Source organism: Durio zibethinus, chromosome 23 (assembly GCF_047325235.1).
Source record: "Durio zibethinus cultivar Kanyao isolate XHJ-2024 chromosome 23, ASM4732523v1, whole genome shotgun sequence".
Classification (NCBI taxonomy): domain Eukaryota; kingdom Viridiplantae; phylum Streptophyta; class Magnoliopsida; order Malvales; family Malvaceae; genus Durio; species Durio zibethinus.
Window position 1 is genome coordinate 19,654,959 of NC_143184.1, and position 25,027 is coordinate 19,679,985.

The window sequence follows — 25,027 nt, forward strand, 5'->3', positions numbered from 1 at the left end:
TAAATATTTGTAATAGAGCCCCCTTTTTTGTAAATTCTCCAAATTTAAATCCAACTATTCTTTTTCTTATTGACCCTAATTTTACGAATTGATAAGGGATAAATGTTAAAGCCCTCTCCTCTTCCAAGAAAATAAAGACAGTCTCCCAACCAAAAATTACTATATATGATTAGTTGATTACCAATAAAGAATATGTGTGAAATAAAATTTTTATTATATATGTGAAACAAATATGTATAAAACAAAATAAAATAATAAAAATTTAATTCAAATTTCAGTTTTTTTTTTTTTTTTGCAGACTTCGATTTTTTATGAAAAAAAAAATGATGAATTGATTGAGACTTACAGATTTATCTTATCATGTATCTCCGTAAGCTTTGGTTTGCAAGAAAACAGAACACGAATGATCTTCAATGTTTATGTTTCGGAGGAATGTCTCATCAATCACTATTCACTACATACAGTTTTCCAATTTAATCACATCTCTTAAAAAATTGTTGTATAATATATTTATTATATTCTATATATATTCAACAAATTCATTTAATACCATTTACGCACATGTTTCGTTTGTGAGTGACAATATGCCCTACTTGCAAAATTAGTTAACTTTTAAGGTTTTTTGGCACATGAGGTTGTCTTTGAATTCTTATAATTGAAATTAAGAATACATGATTGTTGGCTTACCCAACTTAATTTACAAAATTACACATTAACCATAATATTCTTACTTTCCTTTTCATCATTTTCATTCATATGTAGCTGAATAATTAATAAAAATATTAGTCATCTTCATTTTTATTCTTTACCAAACAAAGTTATCAATTACAAAAAAATAAAATAAAATGTATACTTAATAATATTTTATAGGATTGTAGTTGAAGATATGGATATAGATATGCATAATCTCAAATTATATCCTAAAAATTTAAATTATAGTTGTATCACGTTATTGTAATTATAAATATAACAAACAAAATAGTGATAATTACACTTATCATAAGTATGAATTTTTTTAATTTTTGTACAACTTATTCAAAATGAAGTAAATAATAATTATAATCATAATAGCATTTATTTATGATATTTTAATTCTTTATTTATATATTAAAACTAATAATTTACATTTTTTACTTATGACTTATAAATCAATATACATATCTAAAATGTGGTTCACTAATATATTTATAAATTTTATGGACATAAATGCTATAAATCAATAATAATGAACATTTAAATTTTGTTTATAAGATACAATTATTGTGGCAAAGGAATCAAAATCTAATTCTTTGAGCATAGATACTTGTTCTTTACCTTTAAATCAAACTAGTATGATGTTCGTGCTTCACTATGGGCTTTTTATTTAGCATAATTGAACATTTAAAATATATAAAATTTTTATTTAATTGAAAAAACAATATACTAAAAAAAAATCAAAATAAAGTCAATCTAAGAATTTATGTATCAAAGAAAAGATATAATACAAAATTTATTGAATTGATCACAATTTGGGAACTATACATATCACATTTTTATAAGGAAAACTTTGTGAATCATAATCATGTCCATGTATTATCAACATGAAAAAAATTGTCTTTTACAAAACAAAAAATTGATTTACAATCTGGTGAGATGTATATTTAATTTTTTTCCAAAACATCATAACCTTACAATTTTATGATTCATTCATTGAAAGAAAAAAGATATTTTGATTAATTTTTTAAGAAATAATGAGATAATAGATTATTGGCATGCATTTATAATAAACTTTATTGAGTCATATATCAAATCTCTTTTTACTATTCATATATACATTTTTAAGTTCTTTTATCTCTAATCCCATTTGACTCAACTATCTATAGTAAACTATTGGAGCATACCTGATTGAGGAAGAGAATTATGCCTCGAACGTTGGCAACCTTCTAGATGCCAATACCATGATATCGCTGAACAAAATACTCATTACCATTCACATGTTTAAAAAGTTGTTATTCATCCTCAAATTCCAATTTCTTTAAATATCTTTTAATATCCATATCCCCCGTAAGCATTACACTCTAAGACACTGAGTACCACTTAGTATTTTATATAAAATTTGTGTGATTACATTAAAAAAAAAAAAAAGCTTAAAAACACTTTTCCAATATTAAATATCACTATTATCAAATTCAAGAAAATTAAATATTATACCAAATAAAGAAAAATCTGTAAATTGAACCTAAGCATTTTTTATGCTGCATCTATTAAGAAGATTAAAGCTATATGATAATATACATCAAAGATCAACTTGGCAGCTATTTCTATCTTAGTTTTTTTCTTGTTTACGATTTTTACTTACAATTTCTCAAGGAAAAGAAAAAACATAAAGGGACTAAATATCAATTAGTTAATGCAAAGTTACCCATGAAACCCGAATTTCATCAATGTTTCAACCTAGTCAAACATAAAACAACTACACATAAAATTTTTTCTATTTATTCCTAGTTCTTTTTCTAAATTGGAAACATTAGCACACACATGTTTTAATAAAACCAATACTGACAAAAGACTGAAAGTGCAATTTATGCTATAGCCACCAATCCAAAGCAAATTACTATTTGGACACATATAGGTAACAAAAAACTATTGCCAATAGTCAAGATTAGTATTTAATAAGCTATTGAGAAATAATCTCAGAAAAAAATATAAATAGACTAAGAAAGAGTTAAAAAATAGATATAGCTCTTAAAATCGACTGCATTTAACCATCAACTGTGTCCATATCAAGGTTCAACATCCAAGCCAATGCAAAACATGAAAGATATAACAACAGGAAATGAAAGTCAAATTGGATGGAGAATTTTACCTACTAGATAAGCATCTTGGTATCGGAACTTAGTTTCTTACATATCAAAGCTATCTTGAAAGATACAAAACTAAAATTAAAAGCATGTGAAAGACAAGTATTTGATTTTTTCAATGCTTACCATACATTATCTCTTGAACCAACAATCAAAGCCAACAAACTTGTAAAAAAATTATCAAATTGATTACTAGCCTTATGTTTAATTTCTTATATCCATGTGTGCATAATCGTTTGCAAATTGTTCGATCCTTTTCTGATAGAATTCACACACTAACGCAACAACGTAGAGAATTTGGACAACAATAAAAGACAATAACATGACCATCAGAAACACACAAATTCTAGCATTTAACTATATACAGTGACTCATAAGAAACATATTCATCTACATTTGTAAATGTGTTTGGTAATTAAAAATAACAATCTAAAATATATGAGATCTAAAGCATAATTAATTAGTTTTAATTCCTTATACAATTCTTGCAATAATGTAAATTATGACTAAGATAAAAAGATTTAGAAAATGAGCAATTTCTTATTCGAGAACTATGAAAGTTGCAATTGAAAACCTTAATAATCACTCTCTACCATAATTTTGGTGGAACATACAAAGTAGCTTGAAAGATTAGAGAGGAGAACTATTAGAAAAAATAAGTTAATAATTAAAAGATACAGATTTTCTCATTTAAAGCCACAAGACAAAAATTGCCGAATGGAATCCTTTCATTACATTGCCATTTCCAAAGCTTGTGGGCAACATTTGAAGCAAGGGCTAAAGAAGCAAGGCCAATTTAGTATTAAGAAACCTCATAACCTATAATTAAGGATTACTAGCCCTTCATCATAAGCATAGAAAAATCTAAAAGTTTGATAAAAAAATACAACAATTAAGTCTCTAAGAATACCAATTGTATATATATTCAGCTTAGAAAGAATAAATTTGATTTTGCAACAAAATATAAATAAAACTTACCAAAAGACAACAAAACCCAATCAAATCGAACATACACCAATTACATTGAAGCATTAATTAATTAAAACAAAACAAAAATTGAAGGACAAAAGTATCTTACAATATTGAGACTCAAAGAGCTCTCTGTTAATAGAAATTACCTTGAGCAAAACAAGAAAAAAAAAACAGTAATTAAAATAAAAAAAAAAAGCTCATATAGAAAAAAAAAAAAAGAAACATGCAGGCTAAATGTTAAAGTTAAAGGCAAAAGAAATTTTGATAGGGAGCCATGAAGAGTAATGATGAATAAAGGAACTGAAAGAGCAAAAGATTTAGGTAGTGTTTGATTTCAAAAAATAAAATCATTTTCTGTTTGCATTTTCTTGGAAAATGAAAAATATAAGTAAAAATGCATTTGCTAATTAAAAATGAAAACAAGCTTTTAGAAAATAAAAATAAAAATAGATTGAAAAATTAAAACAAAAATTTTCAATTGTGAAAATAAGGAAGTTACTACATTTGAACACCGTCATAATAGTTTTGGGATCGCTAAACGTAAGAAATTTTAAAATCGAGAAAAAACGAAAAAGTCACCACCAATATTTTTTAGGGTATGATTGGCCACCTAAAAGTTTATTTTTTTAATAAAACTATAAAAAGCAGGTTTAAAGTTTATCAAAAAGATAAATTTTGATCTACGAAAATAGATCTTGGGTTCAGGAGTCAATTACGTGTGGGAAAAGATAGCACCCCCACAATGCCCATAAATTGGTACCATTTAATCATATGTTATTTTTGTTGTTAGATGAAATGATTTCGATTTGAAATTTAATACTAATTTTCTTCATTTAAAAAAAATATTTTTTGCTAAAATTCTTTATTTAAAAATATTAAGGAAATATTTAAGTTAAAGAATTATCTTAAAATTCTCCAACATCTAGGCAAAATTTAAAATAACTCTTTTCATTTAAGATTTAATGCAATATTCCTTAAAATGAAAATAACATTCTTAGTGAAAGATAATTATTAGTAACTCTCTAACATCTAAGTAAAGTACTGAGAATTATTTCGTTCGAAATGTTATTTTTGTTTTATTTTATAATATCAAAATTTTAACAGAAAGTAAATTAAAAAAAATATTTTGTGTAAAAAAGTAAATGATGATATTATCAGATTGCAAGCAAAAATTAAGGACAAAGAAATGCAAACGAGTGCAAACAATAACAAATATATGCATATAAGCCAATAGGTGTTGTGTATAAAGATGAAATGCAAATTTGAAATTGGATTCTTAAATATAATGAGACCACCTTGACTCCCCAACATCTAGACAGAGCTTAGGTATGACTATTCATATTTAAGATCCCATTTTATTATTATACCTTTTTATTTATTGATTTTAATCCCATGGTTAAAGTAAATTAAGGACTGGCATGAAAACTTAATGAAATAAAGTTTCTTAAATACCCCATCATCTTGACGGCACTCGAGAACAAATTATTTCAAGTGAGATTTTCATACATATCTTTAAGATTTTGAGATAGTCTTAGTTAAAGCTTAGGTTGAAGTTTTAAAGATTTGGTGACTTTTGGGTGATGATTCAGAAATGCGTACCAAATTTGGATTTTTAGAATTTTGGATTTTAAGGTTTTGGATTTTAGAGTTTGGGATTTTGGATTTTAGGGTTAGGGTTTCAAGTTTCAAATTTTGGGGTTTAGGTTTTTTTATTTTAGGGTTTGAGATTTGAGGTTTTGGTTTTAAGGTTTGAGGTTTTGGTTTTAGAGTTTAAAGGATTTAAGGTTTTGATTTTAGGGTTTGGAGTTTATGGTTTTAGTTCTAGGGTTTTGATTTTAGGGTTTGAGGTTTGAGGTTTTGATTTTAGGATTTGAAGGATTTATAGTTTAGTTTTAGGATTTAAGGTTTGAGGTTTTGATTTTAAGGTTTTGGGTTTTAGTATTTAGAGTTTATGGTTTTAAAAAAGCATGAATATTTCTAAAAATCTCCAACATCTAGGTGGATTTTCGAAGCAAATTTGGTTTTTATAAAAATTAATTAAAATTTTTCATATATTTTCTTTTTATAAAAACTTATTATTATTATTATTATTATTATTATTATTATTATTATTATTATTATACTTTTTTTTATCTTCTTATAATTTCCAATATCTAGGTGAAATTATATTTTAAGGTTTGAAGTTTTTATGCCCTCTAATATATAGGATGGGAAAATAATAAAAAAATTTATTCTTATTATCATTATTTTAGATAATTATTATATTTTTAAGCATTTTTAATTTTTTTCATTTATTATCCTACTTGTTTTCATTTTTATGATTATTAAAAACAATCAAATATTTATTCTAACAAATTTAAAAATATTATCATGCATAAATATTAATAATAAAGCTCAAAATAACAAAAATAATAATATATAAAAAATTATAGAATTAAAAAAAATAAAAAAAATAAAAAATAGGTAAAAAAATACTTGAACCGAACTAGTCAACGGTCCAGTTAATGCCAATCTGATCGGCTTGATGGTTCAATGGTTTAGCGATTCTAACCGATTTGAACTGGTTCACTAGCGGTTCTTTTAGACCGATTGAAGGTTGGTTGAGGTGGGTTGCTGTGTCGTTTTGTGCGGATCTTGGGTTGGGTTCAGGTCCATGCATAGATCTTCTTTAGTCTAAATGATGTCATTTTGGGCCTTAGTGTTCTATATAAAGCCAAATTTCTTTTACTCTGTTTCAAACCCCCTTAAAAAAAACTTTAGAGCTCCAAAAAGAGCTTCAGAGCTCTCCCACCGTTCGACTTCCAAACCGCAGCATCAGTTGTCACCTAGGTCATCATTGACGGTCGTTGTTAGTGGATGTTGGTGGTCGAAAAATGCCAAATGCTCCAAAAAACCATCATTGATGCATTCTTTCCAGATATGGTGTCTTTTTCAGTATAAATAGCATCGATTAACATAGATTAAAGCTTAGAGTTTTGATCTTTTTTTTTTTAAAATTGATGATAATATTTTTGTTATTGCAGGCAACTCGGGGCTCGATTCTTCTTGCGGGGAGGACTGTATTTGTCTTTTTTAGGTTTTGTTTGTGTTTTAGGTATGGGTTTGGGATTTCTGGATGCAGGAAACTGGGGCTTATGGGTGGAGGGGAACTCGAGTTTCTGGGTGTGTGTGCTTAGAGTTTCTGAGTATGGGAGGGACTAGGACTTCATGGCACATGAACTTGGGGTTTTTGATGTATTCGAACCTGGTGTTTTTCGAGGTGTCTCCAGATCTATCCAAAAGTTTTGAAGGATGTTTTATAAGGCTAGGGTGTTTACAAGGTGGTGAGTATGAGGTAGTTGTAGGAAGGCTAATCGGGTGGCTGGTCAAGGGTAGGTTATAGTGGCTCATCAGTGGCGGTAAGAGCACCGTACACCATACCCCTACTTTTTGTTTTCTTTTTTTTTTAATTTTAATTTTTTTAAAAAATATTTATTATTTTATTATTTTATTATTTAACCAATATTATCATTATTAATAATAATATTAATATTATTATTATTTACTATTATAATTAATTAATAATTTGATATGCAAGACCTAATCCAGTGTCTACAGCTACCCCTCTTTGTACATTACTGAGAATCAAGAATAAGGCAAAAATAAAGACAACAATTTTGTCCGGAAGCAAATTGAGAATTTTTCAAAAGTTTTTTTTTTTTTTTTTGGGATTGAATCACAAGTCAAAGAACAATTGGGATAACAACGCAAGTTAAAAAATAAAGAATCAATCAAGATAACACCGCAAATCAAAATTATGCCCAAAAGTCTTAGAAATCATGCTCAGAGATCTTATAGAATCGACCAGGGCAATGCTGCAAGTTGAAAAATAAAAAATCAATTGGGATAATACTGCGAATCAAAATTATGCTAGAAAGTTTTAAAAATCATGTTCGGAGGTTTTACAAAATCAACCGAGACAATACCACAAGTTAAAAAATAAAGAATCGATTAAAATAATACTGTAAATCGAAATTATGCCTGAAGGTCTCAAAGAATCAACCGGGACAACATCATAAGTCGAAAAATAAAAAATCAATCAGGATAACACCGCAATTCAAAATTATGCTTAGAGGTCTTAAAGATTATGCTCGGCGGTTTTAGAAATCATGTCTGGAGGTCTTACAAAATCGATAGGAACAACATCGCAAGTCAAAAAATAAAGAATCGATCGGGATAACACAATGAATCGAAAAGTAAAGAATCATTGGGATAACACTGCGATTCAAAATTATGCCTGAAAATCTTAAAGATTATGCTCAAAGATCTTAAAGATTATGCTCAGATGTCTTAGAAATCATGCTCAGAAGTCTTATAGAATTGACCAGGACAACACCACAAGTCAAAAATTAAAAAATCGATCAAGATAACACCACGAATCAAAATTATATCTGGAGGTCCTAAAGATTATGCCCAAAGGTCTTAAAAATCATGCCTAAAGGTCTTAAAGAACTGATTGATACAATATTACAAGTCAAAATTATATCCAGAGGTCTTAGAAATTATGCTCAGAGGTCTTAAAGAATCAATCGGGACAACACTGCAAGTCAAAAAATAAAAAATTGATCGGGACAACATCGCAAGTCAAAATTATGCCCGAAGGCCTTAGAAATCACAAAATCTTGGAATGAACCTCTAATCAAAGGTAATGAAACTTTAAAAATTTAAGATCTTTTGCATAAAAGTCTTAAAAATTATGCCTGAAAGTCTTTAAAATTATAAAATCTTTGAATGCTCCTCTAATTAGAGGCCATGAAACTTTAAAAATTAAAAATTGAAAATGGCTTTTCCTCAATCAAAGTTGATAAATGCAATCATGATACAAATGTCTATTTTCATCAAATGATGCTAATGAAAATGTCGATGTGAATGCAAATGTCAATGCAAATGAAAGAATACAAATGCTTGATGCAAATACATTTAAGAATGACAATGTTCTTTTCATGTAAATGCTCCTATAAATACCTTTTCTTATGATGCATATGCCATGATGCCAATGCAAATTTTTCTCATGGTGCAAATGCAAATGCCTTATACAAGTTTAAATACAAGTGATGTAAATACAAATGTCTTTCTTATGATGTAGATGCAAAATGCAAATGTCCCTTTCATGATGCACAAGCGAGTGATGCAACTATGACTATCTTTCTTTTGTTTTTTTTTTTTCATTTGCAAGTCAAATGTCATTCTCATTATGCAAGTGATGCAAATTCAAAGACTCTTTTTGTCCCTTTTATTTTTTCGAAAAATCTCTGTTCAAAATTTTAATGTTTCATTTTCACCAAAAAAATGATTTCAATATTATGTACAAAATGCTCAAATAATCTCTAAAATTTTTAAAATTGATCAAAAAATTGTCCCACATAAAGTATCTTTGCAATCAATGAAAAATTTAAAATCCAAAACTTTCGAATCTCTTAGAAATTGATGACTACTATTTGGAAAGCTTAAGGGTAGGGGTAATTGACAATTCAATTCTTTTCACTGGTGGGCATATCTCATGGAAAGCTTGATAAGGCTTGGGCTCACAAAAGAGATAATTTTCTAAAATACTCTTCTTTTATTGAAAACGTGATACTTCAATGTGTGTCAAAACTAACCATTACTTTTTGAACAAGGTTTAGGAAAAAAAAGGTTGGCTTTCTCTTTTTTTTTTTTTATGAAATACGAAGTCTTTAATGGGTACTGATCTTTCAAAAGATTTTGCGTTGAGATCTTTTATTCTAGATAAAACCTTGAAACTCTAAAACTCTTTTGGTGCTTTAAGAATGATTTTAGCCCTAAACTGTCCTTTTGAGGTTTTTACCTTAGAGCTATATTTTTTATCAATGAAGAACTTGGTGAAATCTTACCAAATACCAACAAGTATATACAAATTCAAGGACATTACTCTTTAATCCAAGTGTTTACATTTGATCAAAATAAACATTTCAAGGTATGTAATGTAGGCCGAGGTTAGAGATTCCGAAAGAATGGATAACTAGGCTTAAAATATATTATCAGTGTAATTAGATCAAGGATCCCGAGGAGCATTCTCTGACTTTCTTTCTTTGCTTTTTTTTTTTAAAATATCTGGCATCAATTTCAACAACTTTATTCACCCTTTTTTTTGCCCTGAATTTTTATTTTCAAGGTAAATCTTTTCTCTTTTTTTCTTTTTTTTTTTTTGAATTTTTTGGATTTTGACTGAAGCTTCAGACCCTTATCTCCAAGATGCATTTTTTTCTTGAAGACACCTAACTTCATCTTTTTTTTCTATTTACTTTCTTGAACTTTTAAGATTTCAATTGAAGCCTCAGTCACTTTTTATCGGGACTCTCATTTTCGAGGGGTGTGTTAGATTCTTTCAATATCAAACACTTTCATTGAAGTTGGTTTCTTGAAGGTATCCTTATTTTGCCCCCAATGTAGAAAACGATCATTAATCGAGGTACATTTTAGAACAAAAAAATTCAATAGGCTCAAATGGGTAGCAAGTGGATAATTTTTATATATGAAAATGATAGAAAAAGATAACCATTTATCATTTCAAACATTATCACTTAGTTCGATGAACGAATCATTGAAGAATGATATAAAAGAGATTTTTTTTTACTTTTTTTTATTTTTTTTTGTTTTGCTTTTTTTTTAAGCCCTATCTTATTTTTCACTTAAGGTTCTAATGACGATCAATTAGTATAGGATCGATTGCATAGTTCAAAAAGGCTCTTTGGGCTCTAAATTTTTTTTTCTTAGTGAAAAGAAGAGAAAAAAATATAAAAGTATGAAATAAATTGTCTTAGGCAAAAACAGATTTTGTTTTTTTAATTAATGTCCTTTAAGACATGAAACAAGGGTTCCTTAAGAAAAAGGCTCAAGCATTTTTGTGTCTATAGTCACAGTAAAATTTTGACACACATTAAATTATCAATTGAAAATTTAAAAGTGTATCTGATTTTTGAAATTCAAAATGAACTTTCAAAATTAACCTTTTTTGTTCTTTGCCCAATAAAAGGTTATCATCTCTTTATGTCAGAAATCAAACTCACATTCTCTGAAGGGCTATGGTTAATGAGTCAAATCATTTGATTGATTAGAGACATAAAAGTATTCGAACAGAGATGAAGGAATTTGATGACCTTTTTCCTAATAGTAATCACCATTTTCTTCAAGAATTCTCCCATCTTTATTACAAAAGAAAACTTTTTTTTCTTTTTTCTTTTTATCTTAAAAGTTACTTACGTGGGACTTTTTATTCAAACAAATGCATAAAAAAAACTTTTTAAAAAAAAAATCCAAAGCAATCAATTTTTCCAAAATAAGTTAGACAACTTTTAAGGATACTATGCACATATCATACATAAATAGTGAACAAATTCAAAAGAAAATCATCCTATCTTTATTTTTTAAAAACTTGAGACCTTCTTCTTCATCTCAACTCCTCACATTCGGTAATTGAATGGAGTCAACTTTTAATATTCTATCACCTTTAAAGTCAGAATATCATTCTCGATAAGATCTTTAACCTTTTTTTCAGCTATCTGTAATTTTTAGTTGAGTGACCAATTGCCCCCATATAATAATCACACTTGCCATTGGGATCATAGCTTTTGGCCAATGGATTTGGTGTTGTTTTTAAAGGCACAAGAATGAGATAATGACCTTCTGTTAGCAAAGGTAAAAAGTGAGAAATAGAGATTGACAGTTTTTCTCGATCATTCTTTGGTCTCTTTCGATTCTTTATTGGTCGGGTGTTAGGTTCAAATGTAAGGACAAGATCACGAATGGTCATTTGAGGATGGGAATTTGTTGGAAAGCCCAAATGCTAACTTGGTTGGCAAAGATGTGGGCTTTGAAAGATATTGCTTTTGACAGGATAATAAGGTTAATGATAAAGATATGGATTGTTTGAGATGAAGTTGTTAGGAAGATGTCCTTCCATTGTGACTGCTTGCACTTCTCCTTCATTTTTTTTATATACTTTTACTTTTCTCTTTAACATCTATTACATCTTTTAACTTAATCCTACCGCTCTTGATTGTATTTTCTATAATTTCATTAGAAATCACCATGTTAAAAAAGTTTTTGGAGACATTCCCAATCATTCTTTCATAATAAGGAATGTTCAAGGAATTGATAAACAGAATAACGATTTTTTTTTCTGACAGGGGTAGTTGTACTTATTATTATTATTATTATTATGCTTTTTTTTATCTTTTTTTAATTTTCCAACATCTAAGCAGAATTATATTATAGGGTTTGAAGTTTTTATTCCTTCCAACATCTAGGCAGAAAAAATAATAACAAAAAAATTTTATTCTTATTATCATTATTTTAGATTATTATTATATTTTTTAAGCATTTTAATTTTTTTTCATTTATTATCCTACTTGTTTTCATTTTTATTATTATTTAAAAAAATCAAATATTTATTCTAATAAATTTCAAAATTTTATCATGCATAAATATTAATAATAAAGCTAAAAATAACAAAAATAATAATATATGAAAAATTAGAGAATTTAAAAAAATAAAAAAAAAAATAAAGAAGGTAAAAAAACACTTGAACTAGACCGATCAATGGTCCGATCAACACCAATCTAATCGGCTCGATGTTTCAAACTGGTTTGAACTGGTTCACTAGCGGTTCGTCTAGACCGGTTAAAGGTTGACTGAAGTGGATTGCTCGATCGGTTTCTATGGATTCTGGGTCGGGTTCGAGTTTACGTGCAAATCCTTCTTGGTCTAAATGGCGTTGTTTTGGGCCTTAGTGTTCTATATAAAACCAAATTTTTTTTACTCCATTTCAAACCTGCTTCAAAAAAAAAAAAAAAAACTTCAAAGCTCCAGGGAAAGCTCCAAAGCTCTCCCACCATCTGGCCTCAAGATCGTTGTGCCAGCCATGGCCTGGGTCACCACCGACGATTGTTGTCAGTGGTCGTTGGTGGTTGAAAAATGCCAAAACTCTAAAAAAAAAAAATTAATGATAGTATTTTTGTTATTGCAGGTAGCTCAACGCTAGGTTCCTTTATACAGTGATGACTGTGTTTGTCTTTTTTGGGTTTTGTTTGCGTTCTGGGTATGGCTTTAGGATTTTTGGATGCAAGAAATTGGGGCTCTTGGGTGGAGGGGAACTCAGGTTTTTGGGTGTGTGTGCTTGTAGTTTTTTAGTATGGGAAGGACTAGGACTTCAAGGCACGTGAACTTGAGGTTTTTTATGTGTTCGAACTTGGTGTTTTTCGGGGTGTCTCTAGATGTGTTCGAAAGTTTTAAAGGGGAGAAAGTTGGGCATTTTATAAGGTTGGGGTGTTTACAATGTGGTGAGTATGAGGTAGTTATAGGTTGGCTGGTTAAAAGTAGGCTGTAGGTTGGTTAGTCAGGTGGTTGATTAGGGGCAGCAACGGCGTTGTACACCAGGCCCCTACTTTCTATTTTTTTTTTTTTAATTTTAATTTTTAAAAAAAATATATATTTATTATTTATTATTAAACAATATTATCATTATTATTAATAATATTAATAATATTATTTATTACTATTATTATTTACTATTATAATTAATTAATAATTTTAATATGCAGGACCCAAATAAAATCCAATGTCTACAAACACTTTTTAATATCATTAATTAATAAATATTTATTATATTTATAATTAGATGACATTAATAATACTATTATTGATATTTTATTTATTTCTTATTTTTGCAGTTTTAGAAAATAATTTTTATTTTCGTTTACCAAATACATATTTTAGAAAACAAAAAAAGAAAATAAAAGCTATTTTCTAAAAAGTAAAAATAAAAATATTTTCTCAAACCAAACAGGGCCTTAGACTTCCAAGTCTCAAAAGCTACTTTTAGTTTCTTTTGATGTTGCTATGAAAAATGTTTTATAGAGTACATAGGTATATCAAAACCCTTCTTATCCTTTTTTCTAATCTTTGATAAAACACCTAAAAATGAAAACTTTATAAAAGAAAGTCGGCAATGATCTATCCCTTCATTATAATAAGATAGTTTAATTGTGAGTAATATATATTCAATTTAACACCATCACTTGTAAGTCTCACAGTCATTTTGGTTTTCTTGATCACAAATAACTATAAGAACACTAGACTATTTTGTTTAATGACATTTATACTTGAAATAATGAATATTTTGGTAAGGAAATTTATACCTTAACCACCATACGGAAAAACTCTTTATGAGCATTTGCTTGTTGGATCTCCCTTTCCCTATTAACTGTGAACGCCTCACTTCATTTTAACTTTGCCTTGTGATGCTCACTGATTACCTAAATGACATAAATATAAAATAGCAATATCTGAGACCAAATTGGAATTTATAAAAGACAAATAACTATCAAAACCTAATACTAAAATAGAGATAAGGAAGTTAAGTTAGTTGCATTTTAGGGCTTGATGTCCAACAAACAATTGAGCTACAAGACATGCTATAGGTCAGCACCTTAAAACTCATGTTTATTGAAATGTATTCAGTTTCATCTCTACATGGATGGTGATTATAGTCATTACATCACCGTAACATATCCTCTACAATCATTTAATAATAATTGCATAGACTAACATGACTATAGCGTCATAATAATACCTAAACCAAACAATAATAGGATTACGCTACTCAAACTTTTAGTATATATAAATCCAAAAGACAAAAGGGTTAAAGAGAAACCTGGAACTAGTAGTTCGCTGTTCAACAATGACTTTTTTTCAGCTACGACACCAAAAAATATAGTCATGTTAGGTTCACTATGTGAGAGACCAAGAGAGCAAAACAAAGAATAAATAGATCAATAAGTTAGAAATTTATAATATCAAATTATAGTATATATTTTTCCTAGACAATGTTCTCGGCAATTTAGGCTTGAAATCGCAAGATGGTGTCTTTCCCCTGCATTTTTCATCATTAGTGGAGGTATATCCATCCTATCCTGATACCCTTCACCACCAAAGACTCCCACTGCAGTTTGCATAGTCCTATAATGCCAAAATGTCTAAATCCATTATTTCTAGCTGGAGCATAAGAAATCTCAATAAAAACTAAAAAGAAAAAAAAATAGGTATTCATTATAAAAGTAGCACGAATCTTTCGTTTTTTTTTTAACGCAATGAACATTTAGCACTAGACGATAACTATGGTTCTTACATAGATTTAATTAGATGTTTTCAATCTTTCCCAGGTATTCATTATTGATTTTGCACTGAACTTGTTCTTTGAAGCATATCTTTGGTTTTATGATATAGACTATAAATGTATACACATAAATGTAGGCAACTTAAGCATAAACATTAAATTCTATTTGCTATCCTAAAATGTTGTTGAATAAAACTTGGCAATGGAAAGCAAAAGGAAATAGATTGAATATAATTTGATAAAGGATACACCAGTAATGGGGTTCACTAATTAAAATAAGGATAAGACGACAAAGACAGGTCAAAACACTATTATATATATTATAAAAGGCCGCATTTCAAAGATAAAGGAAGGGGTTGCAGAAATCTTGAAAGAGAAACAAACTAATTGAAAAGTTATATACCTTAGCAAAGGGGAAACAATGACCAAATCTATTTTCTTAAAAAGTCCCATTTCTTGAACATGCTTGTGTAGTTTATCAACCTGTTATAATAATATTGGTACAATTACAATTATGCCAAAGCGTTATTCTTCCTACTAGTGCCTAAAAAAGCCTATTTAAAGAATAAAACCAACTTTGATGCACATTCTTTAAAACTCCGAGAAAAAAAAAAAAACTCCAAGTTTAGATTTTTTTTTTTAAGAAATTCCTCATAAACCCAATTGCTGGATATTTCACACCTTTTTGAAAGACCAATAATTTATTTTAACCAATGATTTTCTATGACGATACCTTTTGCTAGCTAAGACGCGTGAGATGAACATCGAAAATGTCTTCAGATAAATAAGTGTTATGATATTTTTCCCTGAGCATGTATCACCTTCATTCCATAACTCCAATATTAAAATCATATTGGCCTATTATTTTTAATTCCAAACCAGTCAAAGAAAAATGATTTTAGAGCAAGATCACAAACCAGATGCAGAGTTTTATGGCATAATCCTGTACTGCTTGTTGCTTCCATATCTGCACTCAATTTGAAAAAAAAAAAAAAAACCTTTTACAAACAACACCTGCCGCATGAAGTTTTGCCACCCCTTGTGTAATGTCTACTCCATATCTACATTTGAAAGCACTCAATAAGTCATAGCAACCTAAAGACAAGCATAGATTTGGTAAAACAGAAAAAACTCTACGTGATTTTCAATTACACAACCAATAGGATTCAAATGCAAACAACCTTAATCAAAAATAAGAAAATTATATTCATGCATAAATAGAGAAGTGAATGACACTTGATAGTTGTAAAAATTAACTCTAATATCAAATTTTAAGAAATTTTATAGATAAAAACATTAAAAAAGGTTGGGCAGGATGCATAATAAATGTTGCATTAAATTTTCTAAGGTCAGTAAAAATGTATACTTCATTTGTAAAGTCAATCCACAAACTTTAACATATCATATTGATGATACCCAACGGCAGTGAATTAGAAGGCAGAATTGTTTTTACTGAACTTGATTCTCTCCACTTTCTTCTTTTTTACTGCGTTTAAGAACTCATTGTACCTTCATTGATTGGCTTCAAGAAGATTATAGAATTGAGATTGAGGCTTGGTAGTTGTTAAAAGGAGGTTTTGAGACAAGGGTGATAAGTTCAATGGGCTTGGCTTGGTTGGCAAGGCTTTGATTTACGGGTGGGGGTGTGCTTGGGATGTTATCAACGATTAGTGCTTGTGGGGTTATTAAAGAGAAGAGTAAGGCAGCTAAAGTGCCATGAGATTTGAGGGTTTTTAATAGGTTGTTTTGAGTTAGATTTCTTGTCAAAGATAGATTGAGTTACTTAGAACTCTCTTCTTATTTTTGGAGTTGGGGTAGATAATAAGAGTTTTGCACAAGCTTCTTTTTTCAAGCTTTTAGAAAAGCTTTCTTCCTAAAATTTTTTTTACATTCCTTACTTGTCCTTTCAAAGCATGTTAGGGGGTAACTTACATATATGTTATAGATACAGAAGCGCAACAATTTAAATAACTAATTGATAAAAATAGTGTAATACGTAATTAGTAATCTAACCTTAATCAAACTCACAAAAAAAGAAAACCAAATAAACAAAAACATTATAATATCAAAATTATATAACAAAATTATTTTTTTCTAAACTATATAAAAAAATTAAATTCACTAATTAAAAACCAACATCCCTCTTCAATTTTGATTTAAGTCATAAAAAATTCTCATGTACCCATTTTTCTCCAATTATTTATTTTTCCCTCCCAAATTTCAACTAAATAAGAAAAGCAAAAATTAATTTTGAGAGTCCAAATACCCCACCTTGACCACATTCTCTTTGGTAAATTAATTTTGACTCCACGTGATATAAGCCTTCCAAATCCCCCACCTTGACTTCCACCCCACTCCATCTCTATTTCTCCTTTCTTTTTTTCTCCTCTATTTTCACCGTTTTCCCAAACCCACAACAAAGCCATGAGTCACCATGATTCAACATATCCAATCATTATATGCCTTACCCAAACCCTCATGGTCTCTCCTTAAGGGAAACACTCAACATCTATCCATCCCTATCAAGGTAAGAAAATGAAGACAAAACTCACTTGAAGCAGATGGGCATAGAATCTAACTCTCTCTTCACACCATCTACAACTCAAATTTTAAAAAAATGTGAAGAAGAAAAATGAGTAGTTGTTTCTTAACATGAATTAAGTTTGCCTTTTGAGGTTTAAATTTGTTGCATTTTGGTTGAATTGTTTGCAGTTGGGCTGGGTGATACACAAAGATTACAATTTGCTATTGATTACGACATCTTAAGTTTTGGTATGATTCTAAATATATGGTTGCTTTAAAGTTTTGAATTATATGCATAAACACAAGTATAATACTGTGGTTGTCTCGATTTTGTTTATCTATTTATTCTGCCATGGTTTTTCTCTATACATACGATATATGCTTCTCTGATTATAGTCATGCATGATGTTGAGACATACCAACAATCTTTTCTCTTAACGTTAAAGGACAATGAAAACGGAGGTAGAAAGCAAAAAGAAAAATTGTCATGACATGGAAGAGGGGAAAAAATCTTTTGGTATTATTTGCTTTGCCAAAGGGTGAATCTTCTCCGAAATTGGCAGTCGATAGCTGAATTTTTTCCCTAACCAAAAAATGCACCATAAACATACAAAATCTAGAAAACTCTTACATTTTACCTTGCTATATTGGAAGATGATCGTACATGGATGTTTTCTGACTTCTAATCACTTTTAAAATTAGCACTCATCCATTTGCACATGATAATGATCAATTTGCAATTAGTACAATGGTATCCTATCTATCAAAATTATTTTACACGTGGGTGCCTTGATTGGTTAATTCACTACCTACCAAATATTGAAATACATATAGGTGACTAATTGATTAATTCACTATCTACCAAAATAAATTTCATCATCCAACATACATTTGTTTGGTATTTCATACTCATAGTGTTTAAAGATGAAAATTCAAAGGACTCGAAATATATAAAGGCAATCATAGATTGGAGCTGACCTACCAACGTTACAAAAATTTGAAGTTTTTTAAAGTAAGTTTGATACAATAGAAGATTTATGGTGAGATTTTCTAGTATTATAGTCCTCATGATACGATTAGCCTAAAAAAGGAGTAAAATTTCAATGGACTACGGAACGTGAAAAAGGTGTCCAACAGTTAAGGAAATGTTTAGTGACAGCCCCTATTCTAACAATACCAAATGGAAATGGACGATTTGCCATATATAGTGATGCCTTTAGGACAGGTTTGGCTTGTGTTTGAATGCAACAAGGAAAAATGGTAATGTATGCCTCTTGGCAACTAAAACCATATGAGCACAACCATCTTATACAGGACTTGAAGCTTGCAAAGGTTATGTTTATGCTTAAAATTTAGAGCCATTAATTATATAGTGAGAAGTGTGATATATAGTTAAAAGTGTGATATCTTCACTGATCATTGTCATAACATTTAGATTTAGAGATCTATCGCTAGATTTAACAAATGAATGGAGTCACCACCAATCTTTTTTATCTAAGTGTGATTAGTCACCTAAGAAATCTATCCTCTTAAGGATCTCCTAAGATTGACTAAGGGTCCCTAAAAGAATAGGTTCATTTCTACTAACTAGAACAGGGTTCGGGAGTTCGGTTACATGTGGGAAAGGTTATAGCACCTTCACATGCCCATCCAAAGGATGGTATCGTATTATTTTGAATTTATCCTATGGTCTTGAGTCTAATGGTTTTAATATTTAATATTAAATATTGAAAATAATTTATAATATTCTCCATCAATCTGGTAAAACTCTTAAAAAATATTTTCTCATCTCAAGAGTATTCAAGCATCCCATTTAATATCTTGAAGAGGCTCCGTTGTCGGAAAAAAAGTTTATTTATATTATTGCCATTTTTTTGTTGAAAATAAATCTAATTATTTCACCATTTGGGCCTATTTAGAAATTTCCTTTTTTTTTCTTGGAAAGAAAATAATATGACAATTATTTCTATTGAAATTTCACATAAATTATTCTACCATTAGGGTCAAATTTAGAGAAAATTTTTTACCTAGAGATTTATTAAAAATTTACCATTTACAATTTCTAAGAATCTCATATTGGATAATTATCAAATATTTTCAAGCCAAATTTTTATGTGGAAAAAAGAACACAATTATTTTTATTGAAATTTTCATCTAAATTATTCCACAATTTGGAACAAATTAGAAGAAATTTCTCACCTAGAGAATTCTTAAAAAATTTACCATTTGAAATTTCTAAAAATCTCATCATTGGATAATTTGTATTTAATTCCAAAATTTTTATATTTTTTTCATTTTTTATTTTTTTAAAAAATAAATATTAATTATTGGTATTGAAACTTTATCTAAATTATTCCACAATTTAGGACAAATTTAGACAAAATTTCTCACCTAAGAATTTTATAGAAATTTACTATTTGAAATTTCTATAAATTCCATCATTGGATAATTAATATTTATTCCCAAAATTTTATTTTTATTATTTTATTTCTTATTAAATTAAATCATGCAAAAATACTCCTAAAATAACTAAACACATAAATTAAAAAATAATTAAAAAAATTAAAAATTAAAAATACAAAAGGAAATGGAAATGGCTCGGCTTGCAGCTATGAACAGCTCGGCTTAAGACAGAAACCACGGCTCAAAAAACGCCTCGAGGGCAATCGGCTCGGCTCAGTAGCAGGGTTTGCGAAGCAGGTCAACGCGACAGGTCGGGTCGCCCGAATGGAAACGGGCGGATCCTGGGGTCTTATTAACGCTGAAGCGACGTCAATTTGTAGAGATATAAAAGGCTAAAACCCGGTCTCCCTTCAGATTTTTCTTCTTTTCTCTCTCTCTTCTCCATTTTTTTCTCTCTCTCTTCTCCCTTTTTTTCTCCCCTCTCTCTAGAACAGAAACTTAGAATTCAATTGAATTTTCACCGAATTTTGGAAAATCATGCCAGAATATGGAAAAACACGCTAGAAATTTTAAGTTTCACCAAAAAAATCACCAAAAAATTGATCGCATTCTAGAAAATTTTTAGAAATTTTCTAGAAAAAAAAAAACCAAAAAATTCAAAAAAATTCCTAAACTGCTTCTACAATTACTACTAACACCTTTGAGTTTTTTGCTTCAGTTTTCTTCTTTCCGTGTCTTCCTTGTGTACTCCAGCATCTATTTATAGGGATTGATCAGAAGAGTTTATGATCAATCCTAATTCCATCTGGGATTGGGATTCAATCTTTGAATCCAATCCCAACTCTGCCAACCCCTAACTCTACGACCAAATCCACTCCATCATTTTTTTACTATTTTTAATTAATCTAATCATTATCTCCTAATTAATCAAGAAAAGAAAATATAACAAAAACTAATAATAAAGATAATAATAATAATAATAATAAAAATAAATAATAAATGGAAAAAAAATAAAAACGTGATAATAACACTAATAATAACAATAAATAAAATAAAACAAAATAAAAATATGGGCTCATTTAGGCTAGGCCAAATTGATCCGAGTCTAGACGAAATTGGTTATTTACAGCAGCCCCTCTTTGCACATTTTTCGTGAAATAGAAATTATGCAAAGATGTAGACACCCATTCAAGACTCAACTCGACACTTTTTGTCGTGTTTTTTTTTTATTAAAAACTTGATCAAAGCTCTTCTAATCAGAGGCTCAATGACTTTTAAAAAATAAACAAGGCTCCTCTAAACAGAGGCTCAACAACTTTGGAAAAATAAACAAAATTCCTCTAAATAGAGGCTTGATAATTTGAAAAAATAAACAAAACTCCTCTAAACAGAGGCTCAATAACTTTTGAAAAGTAAATTGCTTTTTTAAATAGAGGCACCACAATTTTTGAAAAAATAAATTGCTCTTCTAAACAGAAGCACCACAACTTTGAAAAATAAATTGCTCCTCTAAACAGAGGTAATCACAACTTTTGGAAAAATAAATTGCTCTTCTAAACAGAGGTACCACAACTTTGAAAAAATAAATTGTTCCTCTAAACAGAGGCACCATAACTTTGAAAAATAAATTACTCCTTGACAATCATGACCAAAAGAGTTATAGATCATATTTGAGGGAATTTTGTAATGAAAACTCAAAGATTCACAATTTGAGTTCAATATTCAAAGGTTTAGATTCGCAAGAACCTTTCAGCTTCGCAAGAATTTTACTGAAATTTGATTCTCAAAATTTCAGTTTCATAAAAATTCAAATTTACAAGATCTTAAGATTCACATTTGCGACTTGCAAGACTCGCATCCAACATTTAAATATCATCATTTAACTTGAAGATTCACATCCAAAAGTTTAAGGCTTTTTACTCGAATTCAAAGGTTCACCTTTGGCAAACTTGAGATTCACATCCAAAAAGTCTAAATCTTTTCGTTTGAATTTTGGAGATTCACATCCACAAGCTCAAAGCTTCTCATTCAAGTTCAAAGGCTCACATGCAATAAAACTTAGAGTTTCACATCTAAGTTCAAAGGTTCTTACTCAAAAAATTTAGAGATTTGTATCCAAAAGTTCAAAACTTTTCATTCTAGTTTGAAGATTCAAATTCGACTAACTTTAGGGTTTCACACCTGAAAGATTCTCATTTGAGTTCAAAGATTGACAAATTTTGGACTTCACACCTCAAAAATTCTTATTTTGAAACTCAAAGATTCTCATTTGAGAACTCAAAAATTTTCATCAAAATATTCACAATTTGTTTTTCAAGTGACTCAAAAAATTTGCATGAATGAATGATATGATCAAATATGCAAATGCCTTTTTAATGATGCAAATGTAACAACTTAGATTCTCAAAGTGCCATGCATGCCCAAACAAAGCTTTAATTCATCAAATTATGTGCATGTACTATTCAAGCAATGATGCCAACATGATGATTGTAATGCGGATATCAATAATGTCATGAAATCCTAAATAATTATAGTAATATGGCTCTCAAGACTCCATCATTTTGAGTTTCTTAACACTATCCATCTCAGAATAAATTTTATCCTCTGTCACTTGGTCTCAAATCATAGGTTTCTTAGCACTAACCATTTCAAAACAAATTTTATCCTCCATCATTTGGTCATCGTTCATGGCCTTTTAAGCACCAATTTTATCCATTGCCCCATACTATTTTTATCACTCAATCACAACTCATAGGTTATGTCAACCCAGTCATCTCCATATTCATCACTTGGTCATATCACTTTTTTTTCAAAATTTGCCCCATCTCCATTTTATTGACTAATCCATCATTATATTCCTCATTTAGTGACATCATGTGTCCTTTCAAATCATCTTTTTTTTTTAGGTTTATACCATCTCTTCCCTTTTGTTTTCTCTTATCATATTGGATTTCTCTTCAAAAGAATGTAAGACTTTTGTATACACATTGTCATTCATTCATCATCATTTCAAATAATGACAAATACAATGCAATCATTCATTTTCTTGATTTATTCTAGGGATATAATAATAAGAGAACACAAGGTGAATTATGAGAAAGGTAATCAATGAAAAATGAGTTTGGTACAAAACAAATGGGGAAAGAAACAAATTAGATGCATGTCATTGGGATGAATGGTATATCCAAACAATGAATATTCAGACAATTTTGAATATTAATCCCTGATTCTTTTTCAAAAACTCATTTCATTGACTGTTAAAATCATTTTGAGCTCATCAAAATTTACCCCAGTTTTTAAAAATCTTAAGATACCTCGATCCTCCATACGATAGAACTCTCCATCAAACTTTTAGCTCAGATTTTTTTCTATCTAAATCACTCTTTCGGGTTTTCAATTTTCGTCTTTTTTTTCTCTCCTTTTCATTCTTTTTTTCTTTTTTATTTTCATTATTTTATATTTTTCCATCCATTAGTGGTATCTTTCACACTTCAATCTGTAAAACAATGGAGCATGATTCCTTTGTTCCATCATGAGCATGCCTTAGTCCAGCATATGATCCTTCAATTCGAACATTCACACTTGATCCAAATGGACTTTTAAAGGTTGTAATGTAGGTCATGGTGAGGGGTCATAAAAGAAATGGATAAAATAGACTTAAAACCTATGTTTAAAGGGTTTAAAACCAAAGGGCAACTTGGCATTTTACCTTTTTTCACTTCATTTCACTTATTTTTCTCTTTTTCTATCTCATTCTTTACGTGATTCATTTTTTCTCTTTTTTTCTTTTTTCTTGCTTTATCTTGTTTTTTCTTTTTTTCTTTTTTCTTCTTTTTTTAGGACCTTTTACAACAATTTTTTTGCCTTTTTTTTTTTTAAATTGCCCCTTAATGTAAAGGGTGATCCTTAGTCAGGATTCGTTAGAAAAAAAAATCACAATAGGCTTAAAGGGGTAGCAATGAATGGTTTTTCAAATGGTAAAAGAAAGATGGCCATTTTTTGTCTCAAATGTGAATGCTTTCCTCGAACATAAAAAATAAGCTCATGGATCTTTATAACAACAAACCACATATCTTCAAAATATATTAATTTCACATCCGCTAGTAGTTGGCTTCTTTTGTTCAAATAGTCTCTTTAGATCAATGTGAATGAATTCTCAAAATTAAATCCCAGAATTAATGTTATCATTGTCTAAATATTCATCATCTGAAATTTAAGAATGGGAATGAAAAGTTATGAAAGATGACAAAGTATGGAACAATTAGTTGAATGAAAGAGAAAATGTAATGAAATGCATTAACTTCATCTTATTAAAATGATAACAACAAAGTCCTATTACATAAAAGAAATCCTAGCATTACTCTAAAGGAAATCCTATAATGATAAGAAACTTCCAACCAACCTTATCTTTATTTTCCAAAATCATGCCCCTGTGCAGTCAAGTGAAGGATCTTTATTGATATTTTACCCCTTGATTCATTACATCTCTTCAGGCTTTTTCAGATCAACATGTTTTTGATTCTTACTCAAAATATTGACATTGTGATTAGGCAATGGATTGCCACTAACATTATGTATTATTTTTCCTCTTTGATCAAAAATTACCATTCCATCTTTGATCAATCGCTGCACCTTATACTTTAGAGCAGTGTAATTTTCAGTAGAATGGTAAAAAATTTCATAATGGTAATCACAGTGGGCTGTAAGATCATACCATTTAAGATAGGGTGGCTTGAGTGACTCCACATGACTGGGGGTAATCAAGTGGCTATTATAAAACTCTCGGTATAACTCTGTATAAGTCATGAGGATTGGATCAAATATAGGTTTTTCTCGGATAATCCGTTGCTTTCGTGAACCACTTGCTGGGTTAGTAGGACTGGTTAGCAGGACGAGTTTGGAATCTTGCTAGAAGTTGAATGTTAAGGCTGTATGTGGGAGCTTGAGGGCTAAAAATAGGTTGATATATAAATGGGTAAGAGATTGTGATATAAACTAGATGAAGAATTATTCACAGCTGGATAGTATGAGGAGTAACCATGTGGTGGATAGAATTGATAACTCCTAAACTGTTTGCCAAAACTCAGAGCTTGAGTTTCAGTCTCTTTCTTGTCAA

At 29.3% G+C, this 25,027-nt stretch overlaps 1 long non-coding RNA gene across 2 annotated transcripts in view; it reads right to left on the reverse strand.

Moving 5' to 3' along the window:
* Positions 1–3,297: 3,297 nt before the first annotated feature.
* LOC111314682 (uncharacterized) overlaps positions 3,298–25,027 on the reverse strand; it is a 34,077-nt gene continuing 12,347 nt past the window's right edge. For both annotated transcript variants that reach the window (XR_016332591.1, XR_016332590.1), the window contains 5 exons: positions 15,903–16,046; positions 15,389–15,468; positions 14,524–14,565; positions 14,009–14,125; positions 3,298–3,958 (listed from right to left, as the gene is read on the reverse strand). This is a non-coding gene — a long non-coding RNA (uncharacterized LOC111314682). The remainder of the gene's footprint in view (positions 3,959–14,008; positions 14,126–14,523; positions 14,566–15,388; positions 15,469–15,902; positions 16,047–25,027) is intronic.